At 41.6% G+C, this 21,278-nt stretch overlaps 1 long non-coding RNA gene across 3 annotated transcripts in view; it reads right to left on the bottom strand.

Moving 5' to 3' along the window:
- Nucleotides 1-20,863, bottom strand: part of LOC147573941 (uncharacterized) — a 57,840-nt gene extending 36,977 nt beyond the window's left edge. For all 3 annotated transcript variants that reach the window (XR_015243770.1, XR_015243771.1, XR_015243772.1), the window contains exon 1: nt 20,532-20,863. This is a non-coding gene — a long non-coding RNA (uncharacterized LOC147573941). The remainder of the gene's footprint in view (nt 1-20,531) is intronic.
- Nucleotides 20,864-21,278: the final 415 nt, after the last annotated feature.

The following is a 21,278-nucleotide window of genomic DNA, read 5'->3' as shown; positions in this document are numbered from 1 at the left end:
ACACGACATAGAATCTAGAACATCACCATGTCATTTCCAAAGCGCAACTGCAGCTGCAGGAGAGGATTCCTGAGGCCTAGCGGAAGAGTGGCCCATACATTTGTCTGGTCTTTGAACCCAAAGACTAATCCTGACCACCACCCTCAACCTACACGTAACCCTATCTATCTCACTAAGTCACGCATGTGCCCTCACTTCAGCCTTCTATGGAATTCACAACACTGTTGTCACTTTGACCCAGGAGACAACCCTGGACCGAATCCCAACCATAGCTAAGGCTCTCTCCCCATGGGGACCCAAACCAAACTGTGACAACAGCACGCACATGGGGTCGAGAATCGGTGCAGAAATACTCGGCATGGAAGCTGGAACATCACCATGTAATTTCCAAAGCACGACTGTAGTTGCACGAGAGGAATCCTGAGGCCTATCCAAAGGGTGGCCCATATATTTGTCTGGCCTTGCAACCCAAAGTCTAAACTTCTCTGGCACCCTCCCTTGTGAACTAGAGTAAGCCCTTTGGGGAGACAATTGCTCTGCTGTGGGGTCAGGGCCTGGAAGCTCCTGGGACCTAACCCTAACCATAACCCTAAACTATAACCTTCAATCTACACCTAACCTATCTATCTCACTAAGTCTACACCAGACCACAGCCGGGCATGTGCCCTCACTTCAGCCTTTCATGGATATCAAAACCCTGGTGTTGCTTCGGCCCTGACGACTTCCCTGAAGGAGTTCTAACCCTAGTTAAAGTTTTCTCCCCATGGGGGCCCAATTATAAAGTCTGACAAAAGCACGCACACAGGCTGGAGAATCGATGGAGAAATTCTCAGCATGGAACCTGGAACATCACCCTATCATTTCCAAAGCGCGACTGCAGCTGCACGAGAAGATTCCAGAGGACTATGTGAAGGGTGGCTCACACATTTATCTGGACTTGGAACCCAAAGACTACTCCAGAAGGGGAACCTCCCTTGTGAACTCCACTCAGCCTTTTGTGGAGAAATCTGCTTTGCTGTGGGTTCAGTGCGTGCAGCCTCCTGGGACCTAACCCTAACCCTGACTGTAACCCTAACTATATCCTGAAACCTCCACCTAACCCTATCTCTAACCCTAACCCTAGACTTGACCTGCACCCTTGCATGGGCCCTCAATTCAGCCCTCGAGGGAAATTATGAAACTGGAGTTACTTTGGCCCTGGCAACGACCCTGGACTGATCTCTCACCCTAGCTAAGGTTCTCTCCCCAAGGGGACCCAATTCCAAAGTCTGACAACAGCACACACACAGGTTGGAGACTCAGTGCAGAAATACTTGGCATGGAACCTGGAACATCATTATGTCATTTCCAAAGCGCGACTGCAGCTGCAGGAACGCATCCCAAGGCCTACTGGAAGGGTGACCCATACATTTGTCAGGCCTTGGAACCCAAACAAATCCTAACCAGCACCCTCCCTTGTGCCCTCAATTCAGTCTTTAGGGAAGACAACTGCACTACTGTGTGTTCACCCCTGGAACGTCCTGGGGACAAACCCTAAACCTAACCCTAAATTTAACAAGAACCCTCAACAGAAACCGATCATATCTCGAACCCTAACCCTACACTTGAACCACACCTTCTCATGGGACCTCACTTTACCCCTAGAGGGAGATCACGAGACTGGAGTTGCTTCAGGCCAGGCAACGTCCTTGGACCGAACCATAAGGCTAGCTAGGGGTCTCTCCTCATGTAGACCCAATAACAAAGTCTGACGACACCACACACCTGGGATCCAGAAGTGGTGCAGGATCACTCGGCATAGAACCTGGAATATCACCATGTCGTTTCCAAGGCCTGGCTGCAGCTGCCCAAAAGAATTGCAGAGGCCTCCACGATCAGTGACAATACAGTTGTATGACCTTGGAAACCAAAGACTAATCCTAACCGGCAACCTCCCTTGTACCCTCAAGTTATCCTTCGGGAAGACAACTGCACTGCTCTGGGATCAGCGACTGGTGACTCCTGGAACATAACTCTAACCCTAACCCTAACTCTAACCATAACCCTAACCCTAACCCTAAATCCTAACTCTAAACCAAACCATAACACTAACACTACCATAACCCCAACTACAACACCAACCATAATCCTAAACCTAAACCCACAACGTAACCCAGAACCCTGAATCCCAAATCATAATCCAAACCCTAACCGTAACCACAAACCTAAACCCTAAACTAAACCCAAACCTGAACCCCTACACCATAACCCCGAAACCCTAAACCTAAAAGAAACATTGACCCTGAGCCTAACCCTAACCCCTAACCCCGAAAACATAACCCCTAAACCCAAACCCTAAATCCTAAACTGTAAACCCTAAACCCTATCCCCTGACCCTGACACTAACCCTGACTGTGACCCTAACCCTGATGCTAACCCTGACCCTAACCCTAACTGTCACCCCAACCCTAACCCCTACCCCTAACCCTAATCTTCACCCTAATCCTAACCTTCTAACTCTAACCATCTAAACTAACCCTAACCCCTAATCGCTAACCCTAACCCCTAATCCTACCCCCTAACCCTAACCCTAACCCCATAGACAGTCCTTCATCACCAGTCATGGGCTATGAACCACCCCTCCCCCCCCCACCTCCTCCGTTTGGTAAGATAACCTGAACTGGATGAGGGATTTGTAAAGCATATTCATCTTCTTCGTGAAACACTTTGTGGGAAAAATATAGAGATGGTTATTAGGGCTTAGCAATTCAACTGCAAAACTGCCTGAGGACTTTGTAACATATTCAAGTTTCTCAGGACGTATGTACAATGGACTGTGTCATTTCCCTGTAATGAGGTCAGCTTTAGGTTTCTCTTGTCAAAAAGAAAGAGGATTTTTACACAAAGACAGATGTATTGGGAGCACTGGTACATATTTTACAGACACAATGTTTTGAGTTCTGTGAAGGATGAGATGCACCCCTAAGTGTAGGTGCCTCAGGTGTCCTGTGTGAAATGGGGCACATACATTATATGACACAGACCTTGTGGTCACCATAATGGAAGCACCAGTGAAGGAGTGGGGGAAACTTGAATCACACAGGAATAGAAGGGAATTTGAGGACAGAAAGCAGAGTTTGAGGAGGTGCAGAGGGGAGGGTCCTGGGGTCAATGAGATGCAGTTGCAGGCCATTCCCGACCACAGCCTCAGCAGGGAGCATGAGTTCAACATGGAGCTGTATGTGGGATCACTCTCAGTGCACAATGCAGGGTTCCTCTCCGAAATGTCATATTTGCCAAAGTGCACCTAGGTGATCATCTAAAAAGGTTGTTGTCTCCCTGCGTTGTCTGAAGGTTCTGGATATTTATGGGTGAAAAAATGCCCTGGATATATAGGAAATTTAACTTGGTCTTAAGGAAATGTTTGTTTGCCTAAGTTCATATCCCTCAGTGAGACTAAAAGTGAAGACAGGATCTAGATCAGCTGAGTGCCTGCATTGGCCTTCAGCCTGGGTCAACCTACAATTCAGGGCTGGCCAGATGCCACCCCTGCTGGACCCCTGACATCACCCTGACTACAGCTTTGCATGTATCTCCTTAAACTTCTCTCACAATATCCCGAGGATTTGCCTGTGTTCCTGCTGTCTCAGCCAGAATACCAATTCTCAGTGGGACCTACGCAGAGCCTGAGATGGGTTATCTGTGAAACAGGCATAATACTTGTTTCTAAGGACATAATGAAAAGAAGACATTGAATACAGAATGCAACTGCAAAATGTCTGGGAAATGTCCACTCACCCTTCTCACAGTTTCAATTAAGATATCTCCATACAAAAGATCATCAAAAAAAGATGGTCACAGAAGTTCATTAAACTAAGACTGTTAACACCTCAGCTCAGGGATTGGGGATCGCCACTTTAAACAGTAAGACAAAGACACGCTTATTCTATTAAGATTCAGGCCCCACCAGACAAAGAAAGAAAAAGATAATTACGAGAATGTGTAGATCAGAGTTCTACATCTGAGATCTGAAGACAATCCTATTCCATTACATATAGACTCGCAGATGCATCCACACACTAAAGTGTTCATCTGAGGACACAGATTAACTACCGAAGAGGGAATGCATGTAGGAAAACATAAGACCATAGGGAAATAACCCCAAATCTCGTAAATTTCACTGCCTTATACGACAACTATTTTGAAATTGGAAGAGGACTGTGTGAGGTTACAGAGTATGGTGATTATATATCTTAAAAATGTGTCAGATCTGCCTGCATGCTGTCTCTGCCCACCCTGCGCTCTCCACTTTGTTTTTCTCAGTATTCCTTAATACTACTTTCACTGTTCTGTCTTTGTTTCAGTGTTTGCTTCTAGGAGGACATACTCTCACCCCCCATCGAATGCACACAGTGCGGTTCCTATACACACAGGTAACAAACTAGCAGAAATTGCGGTGATGGAGGATAGCAGCAAGATGGCCCTTTTTGCAGAGGAGACCAAGAGAGTTTTCTGGGGTGATGGTAACTTCCTATATCTAGATGCATGGGGTGCTTGTGCTTATTTAGTTTAGAAATATTCACTGACTCCTGGTGCTTGGGGTCAGATAGACAGGTACCTGACCCTAGAATATGGCTGATTTCTAATGGTGGGTAAGGATCAGGGACCAGTAGTGACTGTGGGAGATGAGTGAGGAGGCCACACATGGAGTCAGATCCTCCCCCAGGATGCCATGTCTCCACGGACAGAAACCTTGTGCAGGAGGGATCTGAGGAGCAAATATTTCTTGATCACCTGTGAACTGCATAATCCTACCCCAGATTTCCCACTGAGGGATGGACAGGGCAGAGGCCAGCAGCTGGAGGACACCCTGATCATGGCTGGAGTGGAACAGTGGGCCTGGGAGATTGAGTCAGAGAAAGGGAAAGGCAGAAGGTAGCGACAAGGATTTTGAGAGATAAAGGGAAGACGAGGGAAGGGAATGTTTTCTACTGACTTCACCCACATTTCTGTGTGAACAAAAGGAGATTCTTGTCTTGCAGGGAAGGGAAGAAGGCTGGCAGAAAGAGTGACATTCTCAGTTCAAGTGCTCAGGATATCTGCCTTGCTCTTGAATACATATCACAGGAAGCTGTGCATTCTGTCATAAGTGGAACTGCAGCTCATATCATTTAGTGAATATTAAAGCAATTATTAAGACCTTATCATTAAAGTAGTGCAACAAAAGTATGTGAACATACAGAGAGATACAATAGAAGCAAGAATCCAAAGGTAGACCGACTGCAATAGTTTTGGGAATATAGACTATCTGAAAAGGAGATATGCCAATGCAGGCTTTCAGACACCTGGGCAATATCTGAAAACGTGGGGGGAAAAGTAGTCCTTACTTCAAAAGCAACATTAGGATTAGACACAAAGGGATCGTGATGGAAGGTTTAGGGAGAAACCATATGATTTCATGGTGCTGTACCCATGGTCCTGTACCTTCAAGTCTCATCCAATTATACCCTTTACCTTGAGGCTATTTGCTATATGTAATCATACCTCATTAAAGAGAGTTTCATAAAATACTAGAAGCAAATGTGGGAAAGTTCCTTTCTAATCCTGAAGTGCATGGGTGATATGAGTCTTTCTGCTCATGTCTCAAAAATACAAAATAATAAGACATTTAAAAAGTTAATAATAGCAGAGTAAGAGGACCCTAAGCTCACCCTGTCCCATGTTTTCAACTGCATAACATCCACTTCCAAGTCCATGAACCAGAGAGTGATCCAAAGACTGGCAGAAGAAACTCCACACCTAAATAGAGAGAAGCTGCATCAGAAAGGTTACAAAGGTCAGAAAGGTGGAGTCTGGCTGCCTGCAGAATGGGCAGAGAAAGTGAGCCCTCACACCAGGGAGCTTACACAGTGAAGACTAATCTCCATAACATTTGTCATTAAAACCCAGAGGGGCTGAATTCCCTTGAGTTTAGATCCTGGAGTTTTGGAGGTCAGCTGACCCAGCACTGGGTGATCCAGGAGGATGAGTGATAGCCAGGTCCCTGCCTGTGTAGAGAGGCAATGTAAACGTGGCATTTTACACAATGCCAAGGCAACAGGAGACAGATCTATTCATGCTGATTCCTGAGCGTGTTGGAGGACTTCTCTAACAATGAGGGAGCTCACAGGCACCATTCTTCTCCCTCAGTCCCCCCAGAGTAAGCATAGAAGCACCCACCAGAGGGTGAGGCTGCACAGACACTTGCTACCTAACCCGTTAGTAGTGCGCCAGTCCCAAGGGTTCACTAGGTGACTCACCACACCAAGCCGGCTGGTCTCAGGGCAAACATTTTTCAAACCACTAGGGCACCCTGTCTGACAAGCTGCATGCATAGCTGTCACAGCACGCTGTGTACATCTGCGCCCCACCCAGCTGTACATATCCAGACACCCTCATCTGTCTCAACCAGCCACATGTCCCCAGGCACAGGTATGCTGTGTGCATATCCTCAAGCCCCTAGCTTCCACTGCTGGTCCACAGCCCCCGGCACCAAAGGACATCGGGAAATCTGGCATAGGAATAGTAGCCCTGTTCCCAAGTTACCCAGCGGGCATACCAGCTGGCCTGCCTGGGTCCCACTAACACCACTGAGAGCAAGCACATCCCACAACAGGCACACGATCAGTGCAGACACCTGCACTAAAAGGAAAAGTAACCCAGACACAGCAGCAGGCCATGAACAATACCCATACGATAGCCTCTGAAGTTCCAGGACCTATAAATGGAGATGTGAACTACTGAGGTCTCCAGGACCTCTTCTTCATAACGTTATTAGTTTCAAGATCAGAAGGCACAGCTGACTTTCTTAACACAGAGAAATAGAGCCAGAGAGACAGACAAAATGGACACACAGGGATGTTTATCCACAATGAAAGACCTAGTCAAAGCCACAGCCAGAGATAAGCCAAAGAGATATGAGTAACATACTTGATACAGAATTGAAAGCAATGATCATAAGGATACTCATTAGACTTGTGCAATGAGTAGAGAGTGAGACCCCTGACTAGAGTTAAGAAATAATACAGTAGTCATTGAGGACACAATAAAGGAGAGACGAGCTTGCTGGAACGAACAGAGGGATGGAAGAAGCAGAAGAACAAAGCAGTGACGTCAAAGACTGAATAATGGAAATTAAGCACACTGAACCAAAGAGAGAGAACAGAATTCTCCAACGTGAGACGAGACTAACGGAACTCAGTGACTACAGCAAACCTAATAATATTCATATTGTAGGAGTACCAGTAGAAAGAGAAAATGGGGCGGAAAATTTATTTGTGGAAACAATAGCTGAAAACTTCCCTAATTGGGGGAGGGAAACAAACATCTACATCCAGGAGACTAGAGAATTCACATCAAAATCAACAAAATCAGGCCAACACCCAGACATATTGTAAGCAAACTTGCAAATTACAGTGACAATAAAGAAAAACTCTTAAAAGCAGCAAGACAAAGAGACCTTCACTTAGAAGGGAAGACCCATAAGGCTAGCTACCCGATTTCTGAACAGAAATTTGGCAAGCCAGAAGCGAGTGACATCACATATTCAAAGTACTGAATGGAAAAATCAGCAGCCAAGAATACTCTATCCAGCAAGTCTATCATTCAGAATGGAAGGAGACACAGATTTCCCAAACAAAAACTAAAGTTGTTTGTACTACTAAACCAGTCCTGCAAGAAATATTAAGAGGGACTCTTTGAGTGGAAAGGAGAGACCAGAAGTGACAGTATAGAAGTAAATGACACAAATCAAGTCAAACATGAATATTTCTGTAAAAAATAGTTAAGGAACTCAGAGATATGGGTTTGAAATACAATAACATCTACCAAAAACCTAGGGAGGAGAAAATAATGGGTTCCAAGGTAAATGACCATCAGCTTAATATAAACTGCTAAATCCAGAAGAGGTTATATAAATAACCCAGCAGTAACCATATATCAAAAACCAGTCACAAATATGCTAAGAATAAATATAAAGAAATTAAAATACATCACTAAAGAAAATAAGCAAAACATGAAAGACAGACAAGAAAGGATCGGAGAAAATCATTAGAAACCACAAGAAAATAGGTAATATAATGTCAATACATACATACATAGTGATCATTTCTTTGAAGGTAAATGCAATTAATGCTCCAATCTAGAGATGTAAGGTGTAAGAACGGATGAAAAAACAAAAGCTGGAGTAGCAATATTTGTATCAGAAAAAATACACTTAAAAAAAAAGTAAATAACAAGAGACAGAGGAGGATGTTATATAACAGTAAAGGGTACAATCCAAAAAGAAGATATAACAACTGTAAATATATCCCACAATTAAGTGGGATTTATTCCCAAGCTGCAAGGGTGGTTCAATATTCGCAAATCAGTCAATGTGATACAATATATCAACAGGAGAAAGGATAAGAACCATATGATTGGGGCACCTGGGTGGCTCAATCCTTTAACAGTCCAACATCAGCTCAGGTCATGGCCCCATGATTCGTGAGTTCAAGTCCCACATCGGACTCTGTGCCGAAAGCTCAGAGCCAAGAGCCTCCATTGAATTCTGTGTCTCCCACTTTCTTTCTACCCCTCCCCTGCTCACATTCTGTCTCTCTCAAAATTAATAAACGTTAAGGGAAAGCACCATACAGTCATTTCAATACATGAAGAAAAAGCATTTGACATAGTACAACATCCATTCATGATTATAACCCCCTAAAGTAGGTTTACAGGAAACAAACATCAATGTAATAAATGTTTTCTATGAAAACCCCACAGCTATAATCAACCTTAATGGAGAAAATCTGAGAGCTTTTCCTATAAGGTCAGGAAGAAGACAAGGATGTTTACTCTTTTTTTTTTTTTTTAATTTTTTTTTTCAACATTTATTTTTGGGACAGAGAGAGACAGAGCATGAACGGGGGAGGGGCAGAGAGAGAGGGAGACACAGAATCGGAAACAGGCTCCAGGCTCTGAGCCATCAGCCCAGAGCCTGACGCGGGGCTCGAACTCATGGACCGCGAGATCGTGACCTGGCTGAAGTCGGAGGCTCAACCGACTGCGCCACCCAGGCGCCCCAAGGATGTTTACTCTTACCACTTTTAATAAACAGCACTGGAAGTCCAAGTCACAGCCAGCAGATAAACGAAATGAAACAAAACAATGTAAAGTAAAATTAAAATAAAACATAATATAAAATAAAATACAAACAAATCCAAACGTGGAAGAAGTGAATCTTCCACACTTTGTAGATTACATGACACTATATATAGAAAACCCTAAAGAGTCTACCCAATAACTGCTAGAACTGATAAATGAATTCAGCAATGTCACAGGATACAACATCATTGTACAGAAATCTGTTGCAATTCTAGACAACAATAATGAAGCAGTAGGAGAAATTAAGAAAACAGTCCCATTTGAAGTTGTACATCAAATAATAACATATCTATGAATAAATCTAACCAAAGTGGTGAGTGACCTATACTCTGAAAACTATAAAACAGTGATGAAAGAAATTCAAGTTGACACAAAAAAATGGAAGGATATTCCATACTCATGGATCGGAAGTACAAATTTCATGGAAATGTCTATACTTCCCAAAGCAACTGACATAATTAATGCAATCGCCATCAAAATAGCAACAACATTTTTCATAGAACTAGAACAGTCCTAAAATTTGTACGGAACCACAAAAGACCCCAATCTTCAGAGTGAACAACCTTTATGTGAAGTGATAATTATGGATGGCACTATGTCTCTGGATCTTATGCTCCAAAACACAGTAACTCTTGCCTAAGCATCTGAACAAAGTTACACATATCCCAACCAAGGATCATTCTACAAAATACATTCTACAAACGTACCCTCAAAACTTAGCAGATTATGAAAAATATGGAAACATCTAAAAATCATCATGGCCAAGTGGAGCCTAAGGAGACAGTATGAGGGTAATGTACCAGGTGGGATGATTCTGGGACAGAAGAGGTTAAAACCGAAGCATATGAATACAAATATAAACTTTAGTCAATACTACCATATCTCTTCGGGATATTGATTGTGATCATGTATCAACTCATAAGACATCAATAGTCAGAAAATAGTCTGATGTATGTGGAGACTCAATAATATCTTCCCAATTTTTCTGGTAACTAGAAACCCATCCCGAATGAAAAGATTATTAATAATCATGGTTTTACGTTTTCAACACATAATATTATATGACTAGTTCTAGTATTAGTTACTAGTGATGGCCATGCACCTATTCTTGTTGTTCTTACTACTGTTTAATTTAAATAATAGCATTCATGGTACAGAAAACTGAATGCATGATAAACACTTCATAGAAACATCTACTTTACATATTTTAAGATAATAACATATGCATATATCACTGTATTATGTGGTATGTAAATTAAGTGTTTTTCTGATCTTGAAAGAGCATGTCATTGAATGGCTTTCCATAAAGGTGGTTATCCTAGATAATGAATGATACTCAGATTTTACAGGATGTACTTCACATCATGCCTGAACATTGTCAAAAAAAAAAACAAAAACATATGTACACACGGACAGATGGATCATTGTGACTAGCTCACTTATTGCAAAGAATCCTTGCTTTAATATTTCACGCATATTTTTACCAGGAATACAAGAGAATGAAATATTTCCAAGTCAAAGAGATATTCAGAGGCTGGAAGAATGATAGGGTGTTCAAGGGGTTTCAGAAGGAAAAGATGTGACAATGAAGTGGCAGTCACAGGGAAGCAGCTTTCTCTGGTCCACTTTGACAGGTTTCCATGAGGGGATGTCCATCACAGCATGTGATCTGCAAAAGGGTAAGACCCAGAAGTACAAAAGACAAAGACAACGCTTTAGGAAGAGGTGACTTGGAAAGGGTGCTTCTGTGCCTAAGTGATGGCTCAGCAACCTGGCTGCGGGTCCCTGAGTCAAAGATTTCAGAAGGCCATCAGTAACCTAGACTCACAAAGATCTTAGTAACATACATCAATGTAACTTAGAGTCACAAAAATCTTAGAGCCACAGAATTGATCTTCATCTACGATTAGGAGATGGTCACAGTTTTACAGGATATGGTCATCGGGCTGGCAGTAGATGGCTAAAATATTATTTAGGGCTATATTTTTAATAAAAAAATCGATGTGTAAAAATATGGGTTTGGAATGTAAAGAAAACTCACAGGACCATCATGGAGTTACTTACGTTAAGGTCCCATATCACCAAACCTAATTTCATTTCTGCAGGAATGTAACCTTTAACCAGTAAGCAAAGAATTTCGTAGTCAGTGCTGGAAACTTAACTGATAGACCCCTGCCATTCCCCTCAGGGAGGAAATCTTGCCTAAATAAGGTATTCCACACCACTAAACTTGTTTTAAGTTTATTTATTTTGAGACAAAGAGAGAAAGAGAGCACATGCAAGGGAGGGGCAGGAATAGAGGGAGAGAGAGAATCCCACGACCATGAGGTCATGATCTGAGCCAGGATCAAGAGTCAGACACTTAACCAAGCCATCCAGGCACCTCGAGAATGTGGAGTTTCAAAATTTAGCAGGCATGGCTGAGATACAGCCATGAGGGCACTGGACTACTCCTTGAGAGAAGGCAGCAAACTACTTGCAGGCATATGGTATGGAAACAGTGATCTGTACATTGCCTGGTGCACACAGTGGGGAGATTATACACTCATCATGAGAGCATCCCTGAGAGGCAGCGTTCACAATGAGGGGACAAAGGAGCTAGGACAGAGGAGCTAGGTAACGCCATTTTCCTCCTCTTCCCCACAGCATAAACACAGAGCCATCTGCTGGAAACAAGGTCATCCCCACACTGGCTGCCTAAGCTGCTTACACCAACCCCACCTTCCTGTGCTCTGGAGAGACTGGCCTTCTAGGTCAATCAGGCTTGCCTCAGTCCCAACGGAGGTGTCCCTTCCCTAGAAGACCAGCAGAAGCCCATGACCACAGCACCTCTCTTGACCAGACAGTTCTGCAGGGCTTCACTTCGAGTGGCAGTCGTTTCAAGTCTCATTTAACAAGCAGATCAGAGCAGGCCTAGAGAAAACTCAGCACATTCTGGTCAAGGACCATACATTGCCCATACAACTGGCCAGAAGGATAGTGCAGCCAGAGCACAAAACAGTGCATGAAACACACACCACAGACACTCCCTGATGTGTCAGGCCCTGGACACTAGATGACCTCCTCTTGATAAAGCCATTCATCTCACAGGCAGGTAACACAATGAGGTTTGGTAACAGAGAGAAGACAAATACTCAGCTAAAAGGCCAAGACAAGAGGAATACATCCCAAGTGAAAGAACAAGATAAGGTCATGGCCAGAGAAATGGAAGGAACACTTCCAAACTCATCCTATGAGGCCAACTTGGCCTTGAGTCCAAACTGGACAAAGACCCCACTAAAAAGGAAAACTACAGACCAATCTCCCTGATGAACCTGGATGCAAAAATTCTCAACCAAAATTAGCAAACTGGGTCCAACAATACATACAAATAATTATTCACCACAATGAATTGGATTTATTCCTGGGATGCACAACCGATTCAGTATCTGCAAATCAACTGATCCGATACATCCCATTGATAAAAGAAAACAACCACATGATCCTCTCAATAGATGCAGAAAAAGCATTTGACAAAATGCAGCATCCTTTCTGATGAAAAAAAAAAAAAACACTCATGAAAGGAGGGATAGAAGGATCTTGTCTCAATATCAGTATGTCCAGATACGAATGTCCTACAGCTAAATATCATCTTCAATGAGGAAAAACAGAGCTTTCCACCTAAGGTCAGGAACCCGACTGGGATGTCCACTCTCAGCACTGTTATTCACCATTCTGTTGGAAGTCCTAGCCTCAGCAATCAGACAACAAAAAGAAATACAAGGTGTCCAAACTGGCAAGGGGGGGGTGTCAAACTTTCCGTCTTCACAGACATGATACTTCTATGGAAAATCCAGAAGACTCCACTGAAAAACGGCTAGGACTGATACAGGAATTCAGGAAAGTCTCAGGATATAAAATCAATATACAGAAGTTGATTGCATTTCTATACACCAATAATGAATCAGCAGAGAGAAATCTAGGATTGATGTACTTTACAACTGCACTGAAAAACACAAAATACCCAGGGATAAACTTAACCAAAGAGGTAAAAGATCAGTACACTTAAAACAATAGAGGGGAGCCTGGGTTGCTCAGTCAGTTAAGCACTGACTTCAGCTCAGGTCATGATCCCTCAATTGTGGGTTCGAGTCCCACAATAGGCTCTGTGCTGACAGCTCGGAGCCTGGAGCCTGCTTCCGAGTCTGTGTCTCCCTCTCTCTCTCTCTCTGCCCCTCCCCTGCTCATGCGCTCTCTCTTTCTCTCTGTCGCTCTGTCTCAAAAATAAACAAACATTAAAAAAATAAAGGAACAAACCATACAACGTCTATGAAAGAAATCGAAGAAACACAAAGAAATGGAAAAACATTCCATGCTCATGGATTAGAAGAACAAATATTGTTAAAATGTCAATACTACCCAAAGCAATCGACACATTCAATGCAATCCCTATCAAAATAACACCAGCATTCTTCACAGAGCTAGAACAAACAACCCTAAAATTTGTAGGGAGCCAGAAAAGACCCCAAACAGACAAAGTCATGTTGAAAAAGAAAACAAAGCTGGAGACATTACAATTCTGGACTTTATGCTGTATTAGAAAGCCGCAATCATCAAGAGAGTATGGTACAGGCACACAAACGGACACAGATCAATGGAACGGAATAGGGAACCCATAAATGGACCCTCAGACATATGGCCGAGTAATCTTTGACAATGCAGGAAAGAATATCCAATGGAAAAACAAAGTCTCTTCAGCAAATGGTACTGGGAAAACTGGACAGTGAGAAGAATGGACCTGGACTATGTTCTTAAACCACACACACACACACACACACACACACACACACACACACACCTCAAAATGGGTGAAAGATCTAAATGTAAGAAAGGGACCAAAAAATCCTAGAGGAGAAAACAGGCAATCTACCTCCTTGATCCTGGCCACAGCAACTTCTTGCCTGTCATGTCTCTGAAGCAAGGGCAATAAAAACCAAAATAAACTTTTGGGACCTCAAGATAAAAAGCTTCTGCACAGCAGAGGACACAATCAGCAAAACTAAAAGGCAACTGAATGAAATGGGAGAAGATGTTTGCAGGTGACATCAGATAAAGGTTAGTATCCAAAATCTATAAAGAACTTATCACACTCAACACCCCAAAACCAAATAATCCAGTGAAGAAATGGGCAAAAGACATGAAGAGACACTTTAAGAACGATGACATCCAGATTGGTCACACAGGAAAAGATGTTCAATCTCACTCGTCATCACTGAAATACAAATCGAAACCACAATGAGATATCCCTTCACACCTATCAGAATGGCTAAAATTAACATCTCCAGAAACAACAGATGTTGGCAAGGATGCAGAGAAAGGGAACGCTTTTGCAATGCTGGTGGGAATGCAAAGTGGTGTAGCCACTCTGGGAAATAGTATGGAGATTTGTCACAAAAACTAAAAATAGAACTACACTAGGACCCAGCAATTACACTACTAGGTATTTATCCAAAAGATACACTAACACTGACTCAAAGTGGCACATTCACTCTAATGTTTATAGCAGCATTATCAACAATAGCTAAATTATGCAAAGAGCCCAAATGACCAATGAGAGATGAATAGATAAAGAAGATGTGGTATATTCATGCAATGGAATATTACTCGGAGATCAAAAAGAATGAATTCTTGCTGTTTGCAACAACGTGGATGGAACCAGACTTTACTATGCTAAGCCAAATATGTCAGAGAAAGACACACATCCTATGATTTCTCTCATCTGTGGAATTTAATACAACTGATGAACGTAGTGAAAGAAAAGCAAAAATAAGATACAGAGAGGGAATCAAACGATAAGAGACTCTTAAATACAGAGAATAAACTCAGGGTTCCAGGAAGTTACTGAATAGGGGTATGGGCTAAACGGGTGATGGGAATTGGGGAGGGCAATTGGGATGAGTACTGGATATATATTGTAATTGATGGATCACTAAATTCTGATCCTGAAGCTGTATTCCACTATAAGGTAACTAACGTGGGCTTAAATTTAAAAAAGAAGAAATATTAAAAATAAGTAAAGAAATATACTACCACTCAAAGGAAAAGAATATTTAAATTGGGCTCTTTGAGTGGAAATGAAAGATTAAAAGGGTTACAGACAAGAAAGGATCAGAGAAAACATCAAGAAACAATGGCAAAATAACTAGTAGAATGGCACTAAATATATACTCATCAATAATCACTCTGAATGTACGTGGACTAAATGCTCCAATCAAAAGACATTGGATAGGGTGTCAGAATGGGCAAAACAAACAAACAAACAAAAACAAGACCTATCTAGATGCTGCCTAGTATCTAGCTTCCCTAGTATCTAGTGTACCTAGTATCTAGGGAATGAAGAAACATTTATTATGCCAATAATGTCAAAAGAAAGCAAGTAGTAATACTTATATCAGGCAAAATAACCTTTAAAACCGAGGCTCTATTTTGGTACCCCTTGGGTAAATACCTCATAGTGACATTGCATGCACCCAGTATTTGTAGCAGCATTATCAACAGTAGCCAAACTATGGAGAAAATCCAAGTATCCATCAACTGATTAAGGTATAAAGAAGCTGTAGTGTGTGTGTACGTGTGTGTGTGTGTGTGTGTACATATGTATACGCATATGTATGTTCATATATACATACATACATATATACAATGAAATATAACTCAGCTTCAAGAAGAATGAAATCTTGCCATTTGCAACGATGTGGATGGAGCTAGAATGTATTATGCTAAGTGAAATATGTCAATCAGAGAAAGGCAAATATATGATTTCACTCATGTGGAATTGAAGAAACAAAACAGATGAAAACATGGGAAGGGGGCAGGAAAAGTGAAGAGTGGTAACAAACCACATGAGTCTCTTAATGTTAGAGGAAAAAATTGAAGGTTGATGGAGGGAGATAGGTCAGCACTGGGCTAGATGGGGGATGAGTATTAAGGAGAGCACTTGTTTTGATGAGTACTGGGTGTTGTATGTAAGGGATGAATCCCGAATCCGAGAATGCACTATATGACAACTAGACTTAAATTAAAAATAAATAAATAAATAAAGCTATAACAAGAGATGAAGACAGACACTATCTCTTACTAAAGGGGACAGCTAAACAAGAATATCCAATATTGTAAATTTTGATGCACCCAACATGCGATCACCAAGTATATAAAACATTTAAAAACAACCATAAAGGAACTCATTTATAATAATATAACAATAGTAGAGGACTTTAACACCACTCACATCAATGGACAGAACCTGTAAACAGAAAATCAACAAAGAAACAATGGCTTTGAATGACACACTGGACCAGATGGGTTTAATAGATATGTTCAGAACACTCCATACTAAAATGGCGGAGTACACATTCTTTTCAGGCGCACATGGGACATTCTCCAGAATTGATCACATTCTAGGTCACAAATCAGGCCTCAACAGGTACCCAAAGACAGTGATCAGACCAAGCATCTTTCTGACCACAAAGCTAGGAAACTGGAAGTCAACAACAAAAAAGCAGGGGTGGGGGGTATAAGGTCACATATAAAAGGAGGTTAAATTACATGTCACTAAATGAATGGGTTAAACAGGAAATCAATGGGGAAATACACTGAAACAAATGAAAATGAAAATGAAAATGAAAATATACTGGTAAAAACCTTTGGAATGCGGCAAAAGCATTCTATGATGGAAGTACATAGCAATACAAGCCTACCTTAAAGAGCAGGAAAAATCTCAAACAATCCTAACTTACAACCAAAGGAATGAGAGAAAGAACAGCAGAAGGGAGGAAATAATATGTGTTAGGGCAGAAATAAGGAATATAGAAACTAAAAAGACACTAGACCAAATCAATGAAACCAGGGGCTGGTTCTTTGAAAGCAGTAATTAACTTGAAAACCTCCTAGACAGACTTTTCACAAGGAAGAGAGAAAGGACTCAAATAAATAAAATCACAAATAAGAAAGGAGAAATAACAGTCAACACCACAAAACTGCAGTTAGAAGATAATATTATGAACAACTATATGCAACAAATTGGACACTCTGAGATATGGACAAATTCCTAGAAACAAACTACCAAAACTGAAACAGGAAGATACATATAATCTGAAAACAGAAAGAAATCAAATCAGTAATAAAAAATATCTCCCCCCAACACAAGAGTTCAGGGCCAGAGGGCTTCACTGATGAAGTCTAACATCCATTTAAGGAAGAGGTAATATGTATTCTCCTCGAATTATTACAAAAAATAAAAAAGAAGGAAAACTTACAAATTCATCTTATGAGGCCATCGTTACCCTGACACCAAAACCAGATAAAGCCTCCACTAAAACCAAAAACTGCTGGGGTGCCCGTGCGGGTCAGTCGGTTTACTGTCCAACTCTTAATTTTGGATTAGGACATTATCTGGTGGTGTGTGCGTTCAAGTCCCACGTTGGGCCCTGCGTTGACAGTGTGCAGCATGGCCAGAAATCTCTCTCTCCCTGTCTCTCTGCCCCTTTCTCACTTTTATGTACTCTATCTAAGGAAAGAAATAAACATGTAAAAAAATGTTAAATAAATGTTAAATAAAACTGCAGACCAATAGCCTGATGACTATGTATGCAGAACTTCTCATTAAAATACCTTCAAATTAAAGTCAACAATACATTAATAGGATCATTTACAATAATCAAGTGGGATATATTCCTGGGCTGCAAGGGTTGTTCCACATTCACAGATCAATCAACATGATGCACCACAATAATAGAAGAAAGGATAAGAACAATATGATACTTTCAACAGATGCAGGAAAACTATTTGACAAAATGTTACATCCATTCATGATAAAAAACCTCAGCAAAGTACCTTGAGACTCAACCTACCTGCACATAATAAAGGTCATCTAGGAAAAACCCACAGCTCATCTCATCCTCAATGGGGAAAAATTGAAAGTTTTTCCTCCAAGGTCAGGGACAAGATAGGAATGACCCCTCTCACCACTGTTATCCCACATAGTACGGGAAACCCTAACCACAGCACTCAGACAACAAAAAGAAATAAGAGGCATCCAAATCGGCAAGGAAGAAGTAGCACTTTCGCTATTTGGAACTGACATGATGTGTTCTATAAAAAACATGAAAGGCTCCCTTAAAAATTGCTAGAATTGATATATGAATTCGACAAGTCACAATATACAGAAATCAAGGAACATAGATGTATTGAATTTCTAACACAAATCATGAATTAACACAGAGAGAAAGTAAGGGATCAATCCCATTGACAGGTTCACAAATACCACAAGAAACCAGGAATATACCTAACCAAAGAGGTGAAAGACCTGTACTCTAAAGGCTATGAAACACTGATGAAAGAAATGGAAGAGGACACAAAGAAGTGGACATACATTTCATGTTCATGGATGGGAAGCACAAAATACTGTTAAAATGTCTACACTCCTCAAAACAATCTACACATATAATGAAATCCCTATCACACTAACAAAAACATTTGTGACAGAACAAGAACAAATAACCTCAAAATTTGTATGGAATAACAAAAGTCCCCAAACAGCCAAAACAAACTTGAAGAAGAAAAGCAAAGCTGGAGACATCACAACTCCAGACTTTAGGTTATATTACAAAGCTGTACGGATCAGAACATTATGTTACTGGCAAAACAACAACAACAAAAACACAGAGGCATAGACCAATAGAATGGAAACCCAGAAATGAACTCACACCTATATGGTCAATTAATTCTCAACAAAGCAGGAAAGAATATCCAAAGCAGGAAAGAATATCCATGTGTCTTGGGACACATGGGTGGCTCAGTCAACAAAGCGTGTGATTGTGAATTCAGCTCAGGTTATGATCTCAGGGCAGTGCAGAGCATGCGTGGGATTCTCTGTCTCCATTTCTCTCTGCCCCTCTTCTGCATGCTCTCTCTCTGTCTCAAAAATAAATATATAAACTTAAAAAAAGGCTCCTCAACATATGGTTTTGGAAAAACTGGACAGCAACCTGCAAAACAAAACAAAAACAATGGACCACTTTCTTACAACATACACAAAAATAAATCCAACATGGATAACGACCTATATGTGAAACCTGAAACCACAAAAATCCCAGAGGATAACACGGGTAGTATCTTACTTGACATTGCCTGTACAAACGTCTTTGTAGATATATCTCTAGAGGTAAGGGAAACACAAGCAAAAATAATAAGACTTCATAAAAAGTAAAACCTTCAGTCACCAAGGAAATAATCAACAAAACTAAAACATCAACAGAATGATATTTGCAAACGACATCAGATAAAGGGTTAGTGTCCAAAATATATACAGTTATACAGCACCCAAAAAATGAGAAATCTGATTAAAAATGGGCAGAAGACACGAATGGACATTTCCCGAAGGAAGACATATACATGGCCAAGAGACACATGAAAAAATGCTCAACAATACTGATCTACAGGGAAATACAATTCAAAAGTACAATGAGATAACACATCACATTTGTCACAATGACGAAAATCAATGAAGGATGAAACAGCAGGTGTTGCCAAGGATGTGGGGGAAAGAATAACCCTCTTGCACTGTGGGTAAGAATGCAAACTGGTGCAGCCACTCTGGAAAACAGAGATTTCTAAAAAAAAAAAAAAAAAAAACAAATAACCAAAAACCAAAAAACAAAAACTGGAAATAGAAGTACCTTATGATCCAGCAATTTCACTACAAGGTATTTCCACAAAGAATACAAAATCTTCAAAGGGATACATGCACTGTGATGTTTACAGCAGCATTTTCTACAACAGCCAAATTACGGAAACTATCCAAGCATCCATCAACTGATGAATAAATTGAGATGTGGTATATGGAATGTAATATTATTTAGCTATAAAAACATGAAATCTTGTCATTTGCCATGAGCTGGATGGAGTGAGAGAATGTTATCTTGGGTGAAATAAGCCTTTCAGACAAAGACAAATACCAGATGATTTCACTAACACATGGAAATAAAATAAAACAAAGCTGGGGGGAAGGAGACAGTGACAGACTCTTAACTAGGAAACAAACTGAGGGCTTCCAGAGCAAGGTGGGGAATGGGTGAAACAGCTGCTGAGGATTAAGAAGTGCACCTGGGATGAGCACCGGTGACGTGTGGAAGCGTTGCTCTATATTGTACACCTGAAACTAATACTACACTGTGTCTTTACTCACTGCAATTTAAATTAAAGATAACGTACATTAATGACAGGTACCTACCAGGTTTTCTGTAGTTTGCAATCACTTCACTAGGTTGGAAAAATAACTACCAATTTTTTTAAAAAGCATGTATGATGTGGGGGACAGTTTGTGCCCTTACCTCGGTCTCTGGTTCCAGCAGGACTCGGAACATGGGTCCCAGCTCATTCTTCTAGGAGTTCCCAAAACGAGCATTTCATGTATTCATGTCCTAAAGGAATGCAGCTCCCATTCTTCTGAATTTCTGTCAGCGTTTCTTCCCAGAAACAAGCCTGAATCTGGAACAAACCATCGACTGCATCGAGGGGTGATGTCGTGGGACCCTGCAATCCACGAAGCCTTTAGTAAAATACGTCTTGTTCAAATACTGTCCGGGAAGGGGAGGAATGAAACACGGGAACAGCCCAGAAAATGCAAGGGCCTGTGCAGCTCAGCAACCAGCTTGCCCAGGGAAGCCACTCCTCAGCACTCAGTACAATAAGGCAAATTCTCTCTGGCGACTCAGGAGATGCCAAGTTGCTACAAAGCTCCCAAGGTCTCCCCTGGGACGGGCGGCACAACCTGCTGGAAATGCAGCTCTGCTCTCTGTACTGAGGCAGCGGCAGAGGCCCTGAGTCCTCTGGGAACAATCAAAGCTCTTCCTGCTCTGAGGTGCCCTTGGTCAGAAAAGCAGATGGTGCGCCCTCTGCTGGCCATCACTGCCTGGGCAGAGGAACCGGCCTCTCCGGGTCTGTGGTGCTCGAGCTCTCTCTGCTGGCCATCATGGGCATTCTTGCAATGTGGAAGGCCCTGGTCGCTCAGCTGAGACACTTAGGGTGCTCTGGGCAACTAAACCTGTTCTCCACATTGGGAAAGGTTGTAATGACAG

The sequence above is a fragment of the Puma concolor genome, chromosome E1, assembly GCF_028749965.1.
Source record: "Puma concolor isolate L17-30 chromosome E1, mPumCon1.1.hap2, whole genome shotgun sequence".
In the NCBI taxonomy this organism is placed as follows: Eukaryota; Metazoa; Chordata; class Mammalia; order Carnivora; family Felidae; genus Puma; species Puma concolor.
Note: the sequence above shows the minus strand (reverse complement) of the source record. Positions and strands in the feature narration are given on the sequence as shown.